Source organism: Mchenga conophoros, linkage group LG5 (assembly GCF_057382185.1).
Source record: "Mchenga conophoros isolate Kocher_MC1m ecotype Shallow Benthic linkage group LG5, M_conophoros_male_GT1.1, whole genome shotgun sequence".
NCBI lineage: Eukaryota > Metazoa > Chordata > Actinopteri > Cichliformes > Cichlidae > Mchenga > Mchenga conophoros.
In genome coordinates, this window is record NC_140530.1 from 26,925,053 (window position 1) to 26,946,751 (window position 21,699).

General features: G+C 38.5%; 1 protein-coding gene across 2 annotated transcripts in view; it reads left to right on the plus strand.

The window, feature by feature from the left end:
• Positions 1–6,179: 6,179 nt before the first annotated feature.
• Positions 6,180–21,699, plus strand: part of raly (RALY heterogeneous nuclear ribonucleoprotein) — a 119,337-nt gene continuing 103,817 nt past the window's right edge. For both annotated transcript variants that reach the window (XM_085274649.1, XM_085274650.1), the window contains exon 1: positions 6,180–6,301. The gene's annotated coding sequence lies outside the window, so the exon portion shown is untranslated. The remainder of the gene's footprint in view (positions 6,302–21,699) is intronic.

Below are 21,699 nucleotides of genomic sequence, written 5' to 3' on the forward strand. Positions count from 1 at the left end.
TTACATGGGTACATTTGGTCAAAGACTGTTGTGTAATGTTTTTATTTTGTTATAAATGTAAAAAAAAAATTTTTAGGTTTTATTTGTCCTCGATTTAAAATGTCACAAATTTGTTGCTATGCTTGGGTTTCTTGTTTATTTGGGTTAGCAATTAATCAGACCTTCCAGAGCCTTCATATTGCTTTTCAAAGCAAACAGCTGTATTAAGAAGCTCTCTTTCTAACTCCTCCAGTCTTTTTTTGTCTGACAAAAAAGGGGAACAGCATTTGGATTCAGAGAACTTTGTTTCTTTTGTGCTTTGAAATCGGACTTCTCACTGAAGAAAATCACATAACTTGAAGAATCTCCTCAGCTCACTGTCTTTGTTGAGTGCAGCACCGAGTGAAGGAATATGAGACAATATATTCTGAGAGACTTTAATTAAAACATCCAGTGTGAAATCCCTCTGACTTATACCATAAAAGTGACTTTTAATCTCATATTTCAGTAATGCATATTTCATTTTTGTCTGCCTGCTGTTGTTGAGTTATTACAGTTTTTAAAAACTTAAAAGATACTTGTGATTCTGAGGTTTCTGCATTATATTTGCAGGTATAGTTTCTAAAAAAGCACACTGCCTGCTAAAATAAGTGGTGCTAGGAGCTTGTTGATTTTGCCTTTTAAGGTAAACACATTTCATTGTAATGTTGAGCCTTTGTTAAATTACATTCATTCATTCATTCTCATCTGCTTATCTTTATCAGGGTCCCAGTGGTGCTGGAGCCTGTCCCAGCTATCACAGGGTGAGAGGCGGGTATGTTGCAGGGCTAACACAGAGAGACAAACAACCATTCATACCTATGTGCAATTTAGAATTACCAATTAACCCAACCACTGTTAAATTACATATGACAAATAAAATTTAAATAAAACTGAAACTGAAATAGAGATGTAAACAAACCCTCCTGGTATTTCTTTTCTCATTTTGCAGTGTAGAATACAGCCAAAAGGTTTCAACACTGCCAATATGATGGTCTCAACCATTATACACTCTTTGTTCTCTCAAAGGTCAACACTGTCAAATCAAGCTTGCAGTTGGTCAGTAGCACATTCATGTAATAAAGTTTACCAGAGTTCATGCTTTCATTTACCTTTGGGACTAAGCCTGCTGACTGGGTTGATGCCACTTAAACAAATGTATTTTTTGGTATTGATGTAGTTCAAAGAGCTTCAAATCTTATCATAGAAGAAAAATAACATTGTCTTCACTACTCATACTGGAAAGTTATAGCCATCTTTTATATACAGTTCATGTGTTAAACATTAGCGTTCATTTAGTTGGCTTTCTCGACAAATTCCATTAAGGAGAGTAAATCTAGCTATAAAGCATCAGCTAGATTAACACAAAGGGGATTCCAGAGTGAATGAAGTTTTGTAGAAGGACTTTGTAGAAATTGACTGGTTCACTACTTAAAGACTAGTAGACTCTTATTTATATAAATGCATAAAGTATATGTCTTTCCATCAAGGTGAACAGGTCAGACAAAGCAGTATATTTTGTAACACCAACATTGGCTCATATTTTGACTTACTCAGTCAGTTACAACTGTCTGCTTGTATTTTCTTCATGAACGTGGCTGCTCAAAGAGCAGGGGATGTTCTCCTTCTCTGCATCTGTTTTTCATCCTCTCTGGCTGTCGGTATCTTTCACCGTCTCCGTCTGCTGATCTGCTTCTTCTTTCTTCCCCACTCACTCTCATTTTAACGGCTCCTCTTTTTGCCCTTGAATGAAAGAAAACAAACAAAAAAAACCCCCAGAAACAAACAGCACAACACAATAAACAACCTTGCTCTTCCTGTCTTCGCATGCCTCTTCTCCTTGTCTCAGCTGAAATGTTTTCACAGATAACCGTGCTCGTGTGTATATGTGTGTTCAGGATTGCCCTTTGGCTTTTAAGACTTTGCAACTTCACTGATGTCAACAAAACAAACAGCTTAATGCTTCGCGTTCATAAAGTCACCCTGGCACCTTTGCAGCAGCAGTACAGAGTAAACAAGAGTAGCAATGCAAACAGGGAGACACTTACTGTACATAAGATAAGATAAGATAAGATAACCTTTATTAGTCCCACACGTGGGAAATTTGTTTTGTCACAGCAGGAAGTGGACAGTGCAAAAGTTATGAGGCAAAAATTAGAATACAATAAGAATAAATACAGTACACAGCTGTACAGAATAGAATAAAATAATATACTATATACAGTAGAATAAAATAGAATAAAAATATACAATAAGATAAAAATAGAATACGAATGCTATATACAACTGAGTAAAAATACAACGATGCCAGAAAGGATTATTGCACTTAGTGTTATTGCACATGTGTGGATGTGTGTGTTTGTTCAGTTAAAGTCTTTGTTGTGGAGTCTGACAGCAGTGGGGAGGAAAGACCTGCGAAATCTCTCCGTCCCACACCGTGGGTGCCGCAGTCTCCCACTGAAGGAGCTGCTCAGTGCTGTCACAGTCTGCTGCATGGGGTGGGAGATGTTGTCCATCAGGGATGACAGCTTAGCCGCCATTCTCCTGTCACTCACCACCTCCACTGGGTCCAGAGGGCATCCTAGAACAGAGCTGGCCCTTCGGATCACCCTGTTCAGTCTCTTCCTGTCCCCAGCAGAGATGCTGCCGCCCCAGCAGACCACACCATAAAAGATAGCAGAAGCCACCACAGAGTCATAGAAGGTCTTCAGGAGTGGGCCCTCCACCCCAAACGACCTGAGTCTCCGCAGCAGGTACAGCCTGCTCTGCCCTTTCCTGTAGAGGGCGTCTGAGTTATGAGTCCAGTCCAGTCTGTTGTTCAGATGAACACCAAGGTACCTGTAGCTGTCCACAGCCTCAATGTCCATACCCTGGATGTTCAGTGGTTGCAGTGGAGAATGCTTGTGCCTGCGGAAGTCTACCACCAGCTCCTTGGTTTTACTGGCGTTGATCTGGAGGTAGTTCAGCTGGCACCAGTCCACAAAGTCTTGAGTCAGTCCTCTGTACTCCTTGTCGTCCCCATCAGTGATGAGGCCGACTATTGCAGAGTCATCAGAGAACTTCTGCAGGAAGCACTGGGTGGAATTGTGGGAGAAGTCTGCAGTGTAGATGGTGAAGAGGAACGGAGCCAGAACCGTTCCCTGTGGGGCCCCCGTACTGCAGACGACCCTGTCCGACACACAGCCCTGAGTCCTCACATACTGTGGTCGGTCGGTGAGGTAGTCCAAAATCCAGGTAGTGAGGTGATGGTCCACTCCAGAGTTCTCCAGCTTGTCCTTCAGAACCGAGGGAAGAATAGTGTTGAAGGCACTGGAGAAATCAAAGAACATGATTCTCACAGTGCTTCCAGCGGTCTCCAGGTGAGCGAGGGAACGATGTAGGAGGTGAATGACGGCATCATCCGCTCCAATGCCAGGCTGGTAGGCAAACTGAAGTGGGTCCAGTGATGAGCTTGTTAGGCGCCGAAGCTGAGCCAGGACCAACCGCTCCAGGGTCTTCATCAGGTGGGATGTCAGAGCCACCGGCCTGTAGCTGTTGAGGTCCTTGGGGCGTGAAGTCTTGACCTGTGCTTTGATGGGGTGAGAGTTAGGAGACGGGTTGCCAATCTATTCGAGGGCCAAAACAGAATGAGAGACAATCCTCACACTCATGCTTATGACTAATTTAGAATAGTTAATTATTTACTTAATTAATTAAGTATGTCTTTGGACTGTGGAAAGAAGAAAGTACATGGAGAGAACATGCAAACTCCACACTGGGAGGTGATAGTGCTAACCCCTCCATATTCTTTATAAATGTTTACCTTTCCCAGTTATAGAAATCATTTTTGCAGTAACCTTGTTTCATAGCAAACTGGGACAGAACAACGTAACCACTTTTTTAAAATAGTTTGATCTTTTATCATCTGTGGACTATCAAAACCCTAATCTTTGCTTACTAGTGTACACTGTGTAATTAACCACATCAATCTTTCCTTGTGCTGCAAAGCCAATTCTGCTCATATCCCTTTTCCAGCACACTATAGACTTTCTTGTTAAATGAGAATTGCAAAATCTCCCCTTCAGCATTGCATCACTTCAAAGAGTTCTAGATTTGATAGCTTATCAGACAGCTGCTCTGTTTGAATGGAAGAACAGGTCAACAGAGTTTATGGTGATGTCCAGAGTAGGGTGCAACTAACAAACTATATCCCCTTGTTGAAACACCAAATTAGAGGTGATTCTAGGATCAAAGCTTCAGGTGGGCTAAGCACCCAGTCACAATGTCATGCATACAGTGCTTTGTAATTAATATTAATAGAATAAGGTATTTGCAAACAAACTGGATCCTTTTTACTGTTACATATCTAAAATTAACTGGGCACATATTACTCTTACCTTTAAAAGGAATCTAATTGGTTGGATGATCTTTTCTAATGTTGAAGAAATGATTCTGAATGAATAATCATAGTTCTAATATAATACACCAGTTTTAGGGTTATCATATCTGAGCCCAGGGGTCAGTTGTGTTGATTAAATGTAGTAAATTAACGAACAATTTGTAGCAAATTAGATTCACAGCATTGTTTCAGTCTCTCAAACACATAACTGCAGTCTATTTTACTTTTCATGCTTTTACATTAAAGTTTTTGAATTTATACAAACCCTTCTTTTATATTACACAATAAAGACACGATCCCAGGTACCCAGCTCTGTGGAGGATAGATTAGCAGTGTCTCACTCAAATCTATTAGCAGCCATCCTGTTCAAGCCATGTTCAGAGTGATATGAATCCAAATCAGTGATCATCAATGAATGTGGGTGAAACAGAGGATACCTCAGCTTTATAACTTTTGATGACTCTGACTAGTCCACTCCTATCTGTTTCTTTTTGCGCTCTTGCCTTTTTGCTGTCTTCATCTAGCCCCCTCTCTCTGTTCACCCTCTCTATCCTCTTTTCTCAATCTTCATGCTGTCATCCAATAAAGAAGCATTTTTACATAACTAAATTCGCTAGGAATTGGCTGCTGGCCATTGACACATAAGATCTTTCTGACTTGCACTCTGAGGCTCTGCAATCAGTAAACAAACAATGAAGCCCAATTCGGCCAAACTAGAAAACTTTATTGAACTAATAAAATAAAACACACCAGCTCACTGGCTGGCAACTTGTATTATGGTAGCAGATTTATAGCTTATAAGCTAAAGTTATCTAAAAAGCTCTACTGCATTACCAAATGTTTTGACGCTATTTAGAGAACAAATATACATAATCAGCTCTTTCTGTAACCAAATGCAGGGTCATTGCTGTGACCCCCCAGAACCACTTGCACTTCTGCTTGTTGAAGTTTCAGGTAAAGTGTACTTTGAATAATCTCTTCATTTTCTTTTAACAGCAATAACCTTGTCGTGTTTATTACTAAGAAGCCACAGCGTGTGAGAGCTATGTAACATCATGACATCAAGAACAAAGAACATTTGACCTTGTTTTCGTTGTAACTTAAGCTGACAAAATAGACCATTAGAAGATGATGTCAGAAAATACTAGTAAAATACGTTATTATTGTTACTATAGTGTTTTTGAGAGGCTCTATAATGAAATTAAGGGATGCTTGAGCACCCATTAAAAAAAGGTCTAAATTCGCCAATGCACTAAACCAGGGGTGTCCAGTATAAGGTGCAGAGGCTAGAGTCAGTCCGTCACAGACTCCAATCTGGACCATAAACTTTTGATTTTTGACTGTGTTCATAAACTCTACATCTTTATGCAGATGAAGACCACCCCCATGGCCATTCATAATACAGCAAAAATAATTAAGTAATAGATCAACAATTACATGATATTTTTTCCCTATGTAAATGTATGATGTTGTATTTTTTTTAACAATGGGTCCACATTTTTTAAGCCTGTGTTCTGTGAATGAACAATGAACAATGCTTTATGATTACAGGAAAATCTGGGCAATTAGCTACCAGCAGCTATGGAAAATTAGACACATGCAGTAAATTTTCTTTCGTTTTTCCTTCTAAGTGAGTTTGTCGTGCGCTTTTTAATCCAAGTGCCAAATTACCCACAGAGCTCCCAGCAGCAGCAGCAGCAGCAGCTCCCCCTCCCTGCCCGTGATCAGTGGTTTGCTCCAGTCGACACGCTGCTGCTGTTTGTCGCAGCTCCAGCGGCTGCTCTGCCACTCAGAGCTTCAGCCCGTTTACCGAGCGCACTCCGGACGTCGTCCCCGAACGCTGTCAGCTCTTCTCACCTTCTCACCGTCAGCCTCTTTCAGCGTTTTTACCTCCTACGTTGGAAGGTCAGTTCTTCCCCTCCTCTTGTCTTCATTTTTTCTTTCTTTCAGGTTTGATATCCCTTCTTTTTCTTTTTTTTGTCTTCTTTTTTGTCCCCCTCATCCCCTTGTTTTTTAGCTGTTGGATTTCTCTGTTATCCTGCAAGTCTTTGCCGGAGCTCTTTACTCTCTGCTTTGTGTTGTTGTTGGAGGGAAAACCAGTTTTATACCCTTTCTTGTCTTTATTTTCAGTTTCTTTTTTTTTCGTTACGTTTTGTTCACTTTTTTTTTAAAAAAAAAGAAATCTGCTGTTTTTTTAATCTCTTACAGAATTTATTTGGATTTTCATGAGTTTGGCTCTTCAGTTTGCCCACCCCATCGTAATCACACAACATCTTTTTTTTAATTCTTGTAAAGTCCAAAATGGATTTTTATGTATCTTATATTTGAATGCTGCGGGTGCAGCATGGCAGATGTGGGGATGCTGGTGCTGCTGATGATGGGCAGGTGTTTCATGGACCGATCAAATTCCACCGAACTGCTCGTGTCTCTGACGGGACTGCTTTTGCCCGAAGAGTGATCTCAGTTCTGTGAATACGTGTTTGCAGCTGCACACAGACAGAGACACAAACAGACACTAAAGTCTGTTTTACTGTCGGTCTTCGTGAAGCAGACCTGGAGCTGACAGGCTGGGTTTGTTACTCTGTCATGTCCTGTTCAGCGTTTCTGGTGTGTAATATCAGCAGACTGGCTGTTTGTTCCTGTTTTTGCAGATATGAGCTTCAGTGCATGCTGAGAGCTTTTTTTGCTCTTGTAAACCGTCACTTGGCTCCTTTAAGAGCTGTTTTGACATGCACACTTCATTCTCAGATCTATTAATTTGGTAGCAAATCTTGTATCTAGTTTAGTTTAATATTGGTAATATATTTCAAACTTACAACAACCAGTGTAGACTTTTGGAAGCTGTCTAACCTGAATACACCAACCTGCCGTTGTGTGTACTGGATTTTAAAATCAAACTTCTTTTTCTGAGCCAAAATTAAGTCAGTGAGAGTTTAAAACAAAGAAAAACATAAACATTTGCTAATATAAGAAGTAAGCGAAGGTGTAAATTTATATAAACAGTTTGGTGAGACATCCATCTCCTCAGCATACACAGAAAACTTTGTATCAAGCGCTTCGTAAGTGATTAAGATTTTTTTCTATTTCCCATTATTATAGGCAGCATTTTTTTATTCGTCTATGCTCTTGACAGTTCAGTTACTTATCAGATCAGTGAAGATTCAGGCTGCTGCAGCTGTGCTTGATTCTGCAAATGTGTTTCGTCATATTGCCAGAGAGCACTTGTAATAAATTTATGATTCTGGGTTAGTTTGTGTTTCTCAGTCTGTCTGTTCTTGATGAGAAATTGGATATATTTGGAATTATAATCATTACGTTTCAATTACTGACAGATTCTCAAAAACAATTTAATAATTTGGTAGCCACAATATTTAACATTTACTCTCACGTATCTGATACTCTAAAAGCTCCACTGATTAATACATTTGTGTATTTAAGTCTTGCAGGTGCTTTCAAGAACTGTTTGCTTAAGAGTGGTTGTGGCTCAGGAGGTAGAGCGGGTCCTCTAGTTTGTATGTCAAAGTATCCTGGGGCAAGTTACTGAATTCCAAGTGGCTCCTGATGCATCCTTCAAAATGTGTTCGTGAATGTTAGGCAAAGCGCTTAGCATGGAAAATACCCATATGGAAAAGATATATATAAATCTTATAAAGTTTTTATCTGTCTTGTATGAAACTTGTATGAAAAGCATACAAGAGTGAAAACACATATAAGATCCCTTGAAAAATTATATAATGAAACTTGTATCTTTTCTATACTTACTAAAAAATATATGAAAGTAATGAGAAAGTGGCCACTTTCATGAGTAAATCATATATGTTTTTACTATTTCTTTTCCATATGGGTATGCTTATATCAATGCACAGGTATGAGAACTGTGCTTGTAGTGATGACTGATGGACTATGCTGAGAATATTGTTGAAACCAGACAAAATTCTCTCTCTTTATACATTTCTGAGGTTTGCCTCTTTGCAGAGAAATCAATCAGTTTGCAGTTTGACACAAACACAAAACTCTGTATTGTCTGGAGGAGAGAGACTCGTTTCTTGGTAGAGAGCTACTGCTCACCTGTTTTATAGAATTAATTCCCTGCGGGGGAAAAGTATGGGTAAGGCTTGACATCTTGTTCGTCAGGATGTAATTATTAGAGCCAATGCGTGTCAGCTTTCTTGCACATATAAAACGTTTCAAATTATTAATAAGTTTAAAAAAGTTCATTTACTTTTCAAAGTCAGTGAGGCAAATGCTGTGACTTAATGTTGTTTCGCCTGCTCGGATGATTATGATAACTATCACATACTACATCATTCTAGTATGTGAGTGAGGTTAACCAGGACTCGGTACCCTCTCACTGCCATAGACGACATCATTTTCTGTTCATCCTAGAAGCGAGGAAATAAACTCCCCGGTGTGTCTCACTCACCAGCAGCAGTGGCTGTTTCGATTTTGTTTATGTGTCACACTATGTATGATATATGGGTAGAATAGTGCTACCTTAACCCCAGCACACATATCTAATAGCAGTATAAGTGGTCACAAAATTATATCTTTGTTTAGTCCTGGTTCACTTGTCAGTGTTTAGTGCTTAGGCATGAGTCCTGGCAGGTGGTGTTTTCAGGTGAAAAGTTTTTATATGCAAAATGGAACTAAGGAACATATCCTGCTGAATAACAAAGCACGTTAGGTGTTAATTGCAAGGCTTTGAAGGCATTTTTGAGCCTTACTGTGCATTCAGATTAAGAAAGGCATTGTATTTAAAAATGCTTTATTGATGGGTGCATGACTGAAGCGCAAGAGAGCGGATGAATTGCAATTCAAATTCGCAGGTTTTAAGGGTTCTCTAATACCCAAACAGTGTTTAATAGTTTATAATGATATGAGGTATATTTTATAAAAAGCTTGCACGTATTTGATAGGCCGGTGGTGCCCATGTCACTGCACTGTACAAATGTACAGTGTATGTATTTATTGTTTACTCTATTTAATTTGTAAAATATGTGTACACACACACACACACACACACACGTAGAAAAATATTTAGTATACACATCCAGAAATGCATATACTATTATATATTGTACATATATTTATTAGTTTCAGATGTAGCCATTCTTGTATTTTGCTTGTTTACATTATTGTATTTTGCACAACTCTGTTGCTTGTGAAGCTCGCACACAAGAATTTCACTCACATGTGCTGTACCAATGTACCTGCACATGTGATGTGACAATAAAAGTGATTTGATTTGATTTGATTTGATGTAGAACTGTTTTTCTTTTTTAAACTGTTCAGTTCTCTCTGTTTCCTCAGACATCTCTGTGCAGACCTCTGCACTTATTTGCTGAAAGGTTTTTTAGTCCGTGAATAGCCTTTAGCATTTAAAAAAAAATCTCACCCCACAGAGTTGCATGCAAACCTTCAGATCAGTTAAAAGCAAAAAAAACCCAAAACAGGTGAGATGAAAGGTTCTGACAGCGACAATATTGCTCTTGAAATTAGCTCAGTGAACGCAGACTCACAGCTTAGTGACATAATAAAACCTGTCACAGTGAGAGCTACAGCACTGAAAATTAGATGCTCTTTCTCTTTTACACAGTGTTCTTGTTCAGCATTCAGACAGCTGTATTGATAGAAAAAGAGAAAAATGAAAACATGGATGAATAAATAATGATTCTGAATTATTAGAATGGTTTTGTTAATTATTCAGTACCTCTGAGCTGATGATAAATAGATGTTACTGCATTTTGGCTCCATATGTAGAAACTCATTAGTGTTTGTGGATGGTAGCATAATTAGTGATTTTTTCCTTTCTGGAATGTATATATATATATATATATATATATATATATATATATATTTACACAGTGGAATGATCCAGTATTGTTAAGCATGTATACACCAAGTTAGAGAGAAATCATTTTTATGTCACATTTTTTTGTTAAATATTGTTCCATATTTATAGCTTCTTTTTTTTTTTTTTAGAAATGTTGTGGCAAGGATCCAAGTCATATCAAAAGATCATGAATTAGCCAAATGAATTTTATTTGTATTTCTGGTAATCAATAGTAACCGAGGTTTATTTAAAAACATTTCATTTAAAACTGTGTATTAGAAATGTTACATGTAATAATAATAATAATAGATTGCATTTATATAGCGCTTTTCGGGACCCCTCAAAGCGCTTTACAATACCACTATTCATTCACTCTCACATTCACACACTGGTGGAGGCAGCTACAGTTGTAGCCACAGCTGCTCTGGGGCAGACTGACAGAGGCGAGGCTGCCATATCGCGCCATCGGCCCCTCTGGCCAACACCAGTAGGTGGTAGGTGAAGTGTCTTGCCCAAGGACACAACGACCAAGACTGTCCGAGCCAGGGCTCGAACCGGCAACCTTCCGATTACAAGACGAACACCCAACTCTTGAGCCACGATCGCCCAGATGTACATAAACCATGTTCTACATTGATATTTTTGCTCAACTTATCAGCACCAGTGGAAAAAAATCTATTAGTCTTAATTACAATTTGACTTTTTTTATTTTTTTTTATTTATTCCTCTGTTTAATTACTATAGGTCAAGCTAGCATTGTCACACTAGAGGTATATCATTTCAGTAAGGCAATAGAGTATGTTAATGCTGGTTTTGTTCACATTGACTGTGGATAAATAACAAAGTTTGCATGTTATGCCAGTTAATATAGTGGAATACTGTGGGGACGGCACTGGGTCAGGGATCAGCTCTGAACACCTTGCCGTTTGCTGTGGTGTTGAACAGGTTGATAGATGAGGTCAGGCAGGAGTCTCTGTGGACTATGATGATGGCAATTGTATGTAGTGAGAGTAGGGAGCAGGTTCCTGGAGAGCTGGAGGCATGCTCAGGAGAGAAATGTAGTTCAGTAACAGCAAGGCTGAATACTTGTGTGGAAATGAGAGAGAGGGTAGCAGTAGAGGTAGTGAGGGTGGTTGAGTTTAAATAGCTGGGGTCAACTATCAGAAGAAACATACACTGAATGAGTTAGGTGAAGAAGAGAGTGCAGGGAGGGTGGAGTGGGTGGAGACAACTCTCATGTGTGATTTGTTACAGAAGGATAGCAGCAACTTCAATGGCTGGATTCAAAATGAATGAAAAAGCATTCAATGTGAAAAGAAATACTTTCGAAATACAAGAAATTCTGGCTCTTTACAAGCAAAATATAAAGAAATGAGGGGTGGCTCAAGATGTTTGCACAGACATTCATACAGTACTGTTAAATATCTGTGGCAAGGTGTGGTTTGTGGCTCAGGAGGGGTGGAGGAGTGGGTTCAGGGTGTGGTGTCAGGGGAGGCTGACACACACCTGAGCTCCATCAGCTGATCGTGTCTCCCTTATAAAGGATGTGATGGGACCTGAGGTGGGGTGTTTTGTGTGTGGGTGGCAGCTGGAAAGCTGCACCCGATTGATGAAAAAACCCTAAACAATAAAACGTGTAGTAACTTGCAAGCTGTGTGTGTAGGTCCTCATTCATGTCACAGTATCCTTTGGTCCATAACTAGGATGCTGGATGTGCAGTTCCCAAGTAAGAGGAAAAGAGAAGACTGCAGAGGAGGTTAATTGATATTGGGAAGGAGGACAGGCAGACACTTGGTGTAAGAGAAGAGGATGCTAGGGATAAGATGAGATGGAAGAAGATGATCTGCCTTAAGGGGACAACTGAAATGAGAAAAAGACAGTTCTCAAGCCTACACATGCATTTTTTAAGCACAAATTAATAGTACAGGATAGAAAGTTTTGCCTAGGATTGGATAAGCAGAAGAAAATGGGTGGAAGGATACAAAAGGAGCCCGTCTCAAGTGTCAAGTGTCACTCTACTGGAGAAAGTACAGTTTTCACACTTAGATTGCATTAGATTTATTTTCCGGTTCCCGGAGCTGCCTTTTGGTTGCTCAATGGCACTTGGATTTCCATTTGGATTTACTGAAAGTTCACATATTATAGCAATGGCTATGATGTCAAATCAGTCATATTTGTTTCAGGAAATGATTTGTTGTTGCTTTGTGGCTTTAAATTATTGAAATGACTATAAAAGAAAGACGTACAGAAGGGTGAATGTTCACCATTTTGTCTCTAGTTCTCTGTGGCAGTAAAGCTGTGGGGTAAGTTCAGTTTTTTGGTCGAGCAGGCTACTTTTTTCTAGTGCAGGTGTCACTCCAGATGTTTTTCTCAGAACTGGATCCTATAACATAAATGTGAAACGTAAAACCTGCTCTCCTTTGTTTCTTGTTACCTTCCTGTCCTCTTTGGTAATGATGGTAATTTCCATGTAGAGATGGCAGCACATACACCAAGGTGCAGATATGTTTAAATCTAGAATCAAGGCAAGACTGAATCAAAAGTACACCAGTTTTGTTGATTGGAGTGTACACAAAACAGAATAATTTTTTGACACCTACACATTTTTCTTAATTGACCTTTTTAATGTGTTCTCAAAAACTCCTTTTGCTCTTAAAAACGATGAAGCTTTTTGTTTTGTTGTTGCAGTAATTCAGTGGATTCTGGTTTTTCCGAGAGCCATTATAGCTGCTTGCAGCTGTTTGATGACACATGAGAGAATACAAGGACTGAAGCCATCAACGTCTGCGATTGTAAAGACTGTCAGTGCTTCCCTCAAGCCTCAGCAGCTTATATTAATGCATGAAAGGGCTGGGAGTCAGAATGAGAGATGCCATTTGGATGAAAAAATGTTTCAAGAAGTGCAATATTAAAAACAGAGTTTAAAGTGGCAGCTAAAATTGGCAGGTGGACGATGTATGAATACAAAAAAAAAAGTGAAGCTGGCATTAAGGAAAAAACAAGTCAAAGGAGAGAAAAATCAAATAATGCGCAGGAGAGTGGAAACGATATGTGACAAAGTGGAACATGTGGTTAGATTGAAAATATGTAATTTGTCAAGTTAATGAGTTCTTAAAGTGAGGAAAACATAGATGTTTTTTTGCGAGCGCCTTGATATGCTGGATGGTTTAGGGACAATTTGGATTCATTAGCTTGCTCATAGACACTTTTACAAGTAATTAGCGGATGACTAGCACTATTCCCTAAACCAAAAACACCCAAAATGTAGTTCTACTAAGATCTGTTTAGTGGGAGGAAGAGAAGTAAGTTGCAAGATTGTGATCCAGGAGGCCATAGTTCAGGTCTCATTTTGGAGTTTTCACCTTTTTCCTCTTTCTCCTTCACTTATTGATTACATTTAGAAACTAAAAAAAAAATGTGGTGATGTTCAGTAAAACTTCAGTTTTGTTCTTTCACAATAGTAACACTCCATGTAGAACAATTATGCTTCCTGGGTGTGTTTATAGGTGATATCAAGGAGTGTTTTACAGGCGTTCACATGCATGGGGTAAGAGTTAAAGATCTGCCACATTAGTGCAATAAATATCACCAAAATATCAGAGTACAGTTTTTCTATCTGACAGAATGGCAGCATGTGACACCCTAGAAATGACATCATCTGCTAACAACAAACTTCCAGTGATTTTCAACTCGTTTCCCAAAAACATCACTTAAAAAAAAAAGAAGCTTTTCCTAGACTTGTGCTTCGGGGAAAACTGCTTCAATGTTTACTGGATAACTAGAGCAGAAAGTGAGCAGAAAGCGGGGGGGCACGAGATGAAATACGCATGCAAACAAGCCATATTAATGTTCTTCTCTGTTGCATGACCTTGACTTCAATTAGGCTTCTTTATTAAATACATTGGCACATATTTTAACTATGCATGTGATATGATTTATCCTTTTGTTCTATGGGAGATGTTAACTCTCTTTTATAGATTGCACACAGCTGAAACACATTCAACATTAAACACATACACTGACCCACTGAAGCTTACTTAGACACATCACATGCAAACAGACACCCACTCACACAGGTCTATCCTTTTCTCCCCTGGAGACACTCACACCTGCATGCAGACCGGATGCACTCTAGCACACTTAGCCAGCGGGCAGATAATGGTAGTGTGGCACGCAAACCTTTCTTTCTCACTGTGATAAGTAAACTTGGGTAATACGATGCATTCTGTGATATTCTACTGAGAAATGTTTTTATGTCCATTAAATGAGCTAGAATATTCAGCCTGTGGGCTTTTGACCTGATTCATTAATAGCTGTCAAGCTTTATTTTGGCAAATAGATTGTCTAAATATTTATATAAATTTCCACTTTTGCTTTTTGAGTTAATTGTTAAAAATGAGATTATAATGTTGCTGTAGTGTAGTGGTAGTGGCAGCCATCCACTGTGGCGAAGCAGTAAAGAAGCAGTAAGAATGGGATTATACTTGCACAGTTTGCATGTCAGACGCTCAGATTGTGTTAGATTTCCTAGATTTTAGGTCACTTATTTTTGGTATAGTTTAAAAAACAGTTTGTAGAAACATAATCCAGTTAATTCATATGTCTAACACAGCTATCAATCATGATAATACTCCTGTGAAAGGGGGCTGTTCTGAAAACTCTGATGCACTTCGCTGCAAGTTTGTTGTCAGCTACTCAGAAAAAAAATATGTTGTGCCCGAAACGACCGTGTTCACAAATTCCTGTTTTATAATGCGGTTGTTTTTCCTTTGTTTGTTTGTGTCTCTTGTGTTTGATTTTCTGACAATGGAGCTCATGAATATGCCTGTATGGTACACTGACTGGTGATGTTCTTGGCTGGCTGGTTGTTTACTGAATAGTCAACTGAGAGACTGCTTTCTCTCCTCTGTTTGCCATCTTTGTAATCATCTTCCTTTTCTCTCGACTCTCTGGCTTTGCCAAAACTTTCAGTTTTAATGCCATTAATGCTCTGTAGCTTTGCTCTATGTACAGATACTGTGTGTGTGTGTGTGTGTGTGCGTGCGTGCGTGCGTGCGTGCGCGCGCCGTCAGGAGTCAAGAGGAGTCCTGACATTTAAGAACTCAGCCACCTTCGTGACTCAGCAGAAACAGGTGGAGAGCTTTCTTCCTCCTCCTTCTCCTCCTCTCCATCATCTGCTTATTTCCTCTTTTATCTCTCATCCCCTTTCAGTGTCTCTTCTCACTCTGTGTACTCTTCTCCATCTGTACTGTCTCATTTGTCACATATTTCACCAGTTTTCTTTAAGTTGAACACTTCTGATAAGTGCAAATCCTAAATTTTGATGTTCTGACTCTATGAATTCTCCTCATCCAGTGGGAATGGTCTTGGTAGTTTTTAGTTTGCATGTGAGTGTAAGGGCTGAATGACACATTGACTGCGAACAGGCCATTGTTCCACCAACAGAACTGCTTAGTGAAAAGCAAGATTTATATGAAAGTGATGTAAATGTCAATGGCCTCATAGTTCTATAGCCACTGCATTGTACAGTTTTCCTTTATAATGGAGAGTTAAACCAGCAAACGTGTCTACTAAAGCTATAGCTAAGTAAGTAGATGAGGTAATTTACTATAACACATAATACACAAAGTAGAATAAAAATACATATTATTTTACAATGCAAGACTTAAGTACAGCATTTAGACTAAATCAACTGAGTGGTTGATGAGACAGAGACTGAAATGTTAGCATGGTTGCCAAGTAGCCTGTTAACAACAACAATAACAAAATCTAACTTTAGCATTATAACATCTTGATCATTTATAACATTTACTGCTGTAAACATTTTAGCTGTGGGACATAGTACACGATGACTATGCGAGTTGTCTCATTTTGTTTTCCTTCACTGAACATAAAGTACAATAATTATAGTAGCACACACTCATTGTCAGCTGATTTAGGTTTGCCTGAACTCACATTTATTTCCTTATTGAGCTTTTAATTAATAAACTACCATATAACTTTTTTTAAAAAATTAACCATTAAATATTTACTTGCCACAAAAGCACAAAAATGGAAATACATTGCGCTTTTTTTCTATATCAGGAAAGATATACACATACAACATTTACTCTCTGACTCTTATGTGATGCTGGATGTAGAGAGGAATGACTAGGACAAACGCTGTGTAGTTTAACTTGTAAAGTGAAATGGAAAACAAGCTTGAACTAGAGCTGTCCAGTGAAGCAGATGATGGGAAAAGGAAAACAAAGAAGAGTGACAAGAGAAAAGGAGGGACAAAAAAGAAAATGATTACATTCAAAAAAGAGAGAGAAGATGTGGGAAATGGAAGGAAAGACGAGACAAAGGCAGAGCAAAGGAGAGTAGGAGAGATCAAAAGAGATACTAAGAAGAGAAAAAAAAACAAAGAATGTAGTGGAAGGTAGATAAAAACTTGATAAAAGGCATAGAAAAGGAGGAGGAAAGAGTAAGCCTAATACTGAGTATGAGAACGCTCTGTGTACTTTCTGTGTATGTACGTCTAATGACTGATAAAGTGAGGCTGGTGTTGAATTATAGATGCATTTGAGATCAAATTTTTATGAAAATGTTACTAAGCCATTCAAAGATTAGCCAAACAACCTAAAACATGACCTGAAAGATAAGAGGGGTGAGGCAAGATAAAAAGGAGAGGTGGAAGAAATAATTGATAGTGGTAAAATAAAGAGATCGAGACGTATGGAGGCGATAACAGAAATGCTTTAGCTGAGAACAAAAACAGATGAACAAAACAAAAAATCCAAACACTTCTTTACTTTACTCTGGGTTGCACAAGTTTGCAGCTTTCTGCAGTCTGATGATTCTTAATGGGAACCTGGCATTAGGAGTATATCTCGCAGACACAGTTGCATTTCAATAGCATGAGAAAGAAAGATGGGCGAGCCAAGAAAGACTTGGAAGTGTTGTTAACGAGTCTGTTAAAAAGCATGTGTCAGAAGAAACACTGATTGGTTCAGGCTCATTTCCCAGTAGCTGTGGAACTGCAGCGGAGGACACAAATGCTCAGCTTCATTTCTTTCTGTGTTTTGACCTTATACAGTTAAACTGATAAGCAGCTAATTATTATGACCCTTGTCCAACACCCTGACTCCCAGCACAGGCAGAATCCTTGGATAAATGGGGAATTTTGTGTGTATTTACGTGTGTATAGTCTAATTACACTCCCCAGGCATTATAGGTTATTTGCATTAATAACATCACTGTTGCTAATTTCCATTTAACAGACTCATTATCTGTTTAGCATGGTCTCTTTTATTGTTTCAAACTAATTTGCTGAAAACACTGCTGTTCCAAACAAAGCACTAACAATGAACACGGTGACAGTGAAATATACAGTATGTTATATATCAACAAAAATATGTGAAGTAATAAAATATGCGGTCTCACCAAAACAAGATCATCTAATGTGCTTCCCCGTGTCTTCCTTTTCCAGTTTGCCGGCTGGTGTTAAAATAAAAATTACATTTAGCAATGGAACATGGATTTATACAAAATATAATATAGTTACCATCTAGCCTCAGGAAACAGTTTGAGCATGCTAGAAGGAAAAAACCTGTGCTTTCCGTTGATGTTTTACTCTATTACTCAGACACATACAATTTTAACGTTAATTTTCTTCTAATTTATAGAGTGCAGAGAGCAGAGCAGAATGCTCTATGCTTCTGCTGCTACCTAATGTGCTGTGTACATTAAGTCGTGGCGGACATCCAATCAAACATTCATTTGCATGGAGCAAGTACAGTGTGAACTGAAGAGGATCAAGTGGAGAAGCCTTGGGGGAAGCTGGAGGACATGGGAGCTGTTGGAGGAGATATGGTTATTGATGCTGATAACCTAATAAAATATTCCAGCGCACAAGCCTTTTCACAAGTTCATGAAAACACTTTTTCCAGTTGTTTCCACCAGTGGGGCTCTTCCACTCATAGTGCTCCACCAATGGAAAGTTTCCACCTACAGTGAGGATATTCTACCAGTGAAACTCTACCGGTAGCAGGAATTTCCAAAACCAGGGCAAATGCAGGATCCCAAATTAAATCAGCCAATTCCAGCCAATGTCAATCTAAATCAGTTTAACATACAGCAGCATCACATGGATCTGCAAAGGCAAATTAGTAAAATCCAAGTCAGGGTATTTGGTGGCTTTTCAATCCAAACAGCTTCTATTTGTTTGTTTAATATTGTGGGTGTCCTGGTAGTGACTAGTCATGGCGTAATTCATGTTAATTGTGTTTATATTTTTGTTATGCTAACCTATCCTGCAAATGTCTTTTTATCTACCAGTGTAAAATAATGTTATTCCACTCACAGGATCCTCTAGTCTGTGGGCTCAACCATGTTAGCTGGGAGTCTGGTTGAAAATGCCTCAGACCAGTTTATCCTGTGAACACATGAACCTGATTAATGGTGATTTAAGGGAGATCTGGCTCATTATATCGCCACTCTCAATTTCCCCAATTTCATTTAGTTTATTTCTTTCATTTCTTCACCTCTGGACTGTATGTTATAAAATAATCTAAAGAATATTTTGTTGGTTTGAGGCCATTTCATTATAGTAAGGTTTGTCCCAGTGTTTGGTTCTAGTGAACAGTTTCTGTAGGGTAGTCTTTCTCTGTCTGTGATCATCATTACAAATGTGATGTGGATAGTTTGCTGTATTATAGACATCATTAGTACAGTTGTAGCCGCTAATTAAATAAAAACACACAAACTAGAAGAGAGACTCATTTAAATAATCCTAACTTGGTGATTTAACGAGCTGCCCATTCTAAAGGTTTTATCAAACCACTTTTTAAATGTCATTTTTGTCATAGTTCAGAAAGGCAGCATCATGTTTTGTTTTTTTAATGAGTATTTCTAAGTTAGTACTTGTTACTTGTGAGGGTAAGAATATTGTGCAGAGAATTATACTATTGTTAGCCTGTGCACTAAGTGACACCAGCCACCAACAGGCCTCACACCCACAGTTTGACTGACAGCTGCTCCCTGCAAAATGGGGAGAAGCAATACAGAGGAAAAATGGATTTCTAGATATTTCTTTGACCTTTAGTTCATGCTAACTAACTAAGAGATTGTTAATGATGATAATTATCAGCCAGCTTCATCATTTGTATTTTTTTTCAGTGGCTGTCTGCACTTCTTTGCTTGGCTGCTTTAGAGATGCATCTTGTTCCATAAAGTATTGCCCTGTCATTCCCAGCAGCTCAGCTGCTGCCAACTGCTTTGGCTCCCATTTCCTCCATCCATCATTCAGTCATCCATCCTAAAACCTCGTCCTCTCATCCAGCCACCAACCACAGTCTATAGAAACCAATAGAGTTTATGTGCGTCTATCAGGTTAGTCACACTGATGTGAGTGTCTGTGCATTATTTATCCATGTCTGCCTGAAACATTTAGTCCAACTGCAATAACACTAACGATATATCAGATTTTACTGTGTCACTTTATCCTGAAAAGAAAGACTGTTGGCACTATTACTGGTACAAACCCAGCTGGAGGTTTTCTGAATGTAACTTTTCTGTTGCAATTTAAAACAAATATAACACTAATATACTTGGGGAATGTCCCATTTGAACACGATAAAAGCTAAAGAAGTAATGTGTTATTAACATGCTTGGTTCATAATTCAGCAATGGCTAGAGGAACCACTCGTAATTTATTCTCCTGTGTGGGGAGATAATTGATTCCGATGAAATTGACTGCTGCACCACGTAGAGATAATTTGATCGAAAGTGCACTCTTTTATTTTGTGTGTTTGGTTAAATAATTCACAACATCAAACATCATCTGCATCACTTAATCATTGTTAATGGAAAAAGAGATCATTTGTTTTGCGCATAAACTCTCATCAGCACATTCAGTATGTAACAGCAGTCGGGTGGCTGGCAATGTTGTGCAAGTTCACAATTTGCAAGAATTTGCTCAAAGCTCATGCCGTAAAGATTAAAGTCAACTAGCTCACCATTGTCATTCATAATTCAGAGATCAGTACTGAGTTCACAGTCCCAAAATTGAGCTGGTTCACTTTAATGTTCGCATATTCCTTCTATATGACCTGCTCTGTGCCAGCACAGCCTGGAATGATTGAGATTACTACTGTGGAGTCACAGATTCATGTTTTTTTATCACTTAAACAATGATGTATTTTAATGAAGTAGGACAAATCAAAATGGACCTACAAGTTGTCTGTTGTCTTAACTTTTGCTAATGATTTTTTTGTATGTTACAAGACCCAGCAAACACAATTTGCATTACAATGTGAGTTTTTTTCATGTCAGAAGTCTTCAATTATGCATGTATGTTCATATGACCCCTAGTTAACATTTCTCAAGTGCTAATGGTATGAAAGCAGTTATCTATTCTCCTGTTTAAGAAGCCGATTACTCAGTATAACAAAATTTGTCACTGGCCTTATAAGTGCATTAAATACTGACATATATAACATGTAATAACTGGTGTAAATGTCTATTTTAGATTAATTTGATTTATTAAATATGAAGACATTTTTGCATTCAAACGTCAAACTGGCATGATTTTTTTAAACCACTTAGGTAGTTTAGTTGCCTCTGAGCCTGCTGTGAGGAGAATAAATGTTTTTCACGAAATTAGACAAATACCCCAGGGGTATGATGATACTACATTCCTCAGATAATAAATTAACTGAAGAAGTATAACGTTTTAAAAAGATTGCCCTTCCAATCCCCATGGTGGAAATTTGCTGGTCAGCAAAACTTATGAGTAGTTCCCCCCTCTCTCTAAATATATATTTTCTCTGTGAAGGAATGAGTTATCCTTTTCCCCGAGGAGGCTGAGTGGACCACCATCCACCACAGGTTTTATTAGCAGCTTTGATGGATACAGTGAGGAGGCAGTAAAGTAGGAAAGAGTGCAAAGATAGAGGTGGAGTTTTTGTAGTTAACTGCAAACTTCCATCTCACAGTGATGTCCCACAATCTTATTAAGTCTTAATAAATAGTCATTTATTAAGATGTGTGTGCTTAATGGGCAAAATTAATGAATGAATGGCTGAATTTGCTGAAACTGTCTATTTTAGGAGTGATTGGGGAACTCTGTATATGGCACGAATTCTCATCAAAAAAGGATAAAGGCAATTATGCTTACTCTCTTTGGAGGGGGTTTCCAGTAAGCAACGCACTTCCATTATGGAACAGCATTACTTACTACACTTCTTTATGGGTTCATTCTTCAGAGCCTTCCTGTCTGGAAAATACCATTGCCTGTTAAAACCAACACCACCAGTTTGTTTTCCCATGGCCTTCCAGTTCCCACAAAATACCAGCGTACCCGAACTGCTTACACATTTTTAATTTGTATTCTTAGTATTACTTCACTGACTATACAATCAGCTTTATTTATTTACTGCATTAGTTATTGTGTAATGGTTATTAGTCAGACAACAGCGAGTCTTAAGAT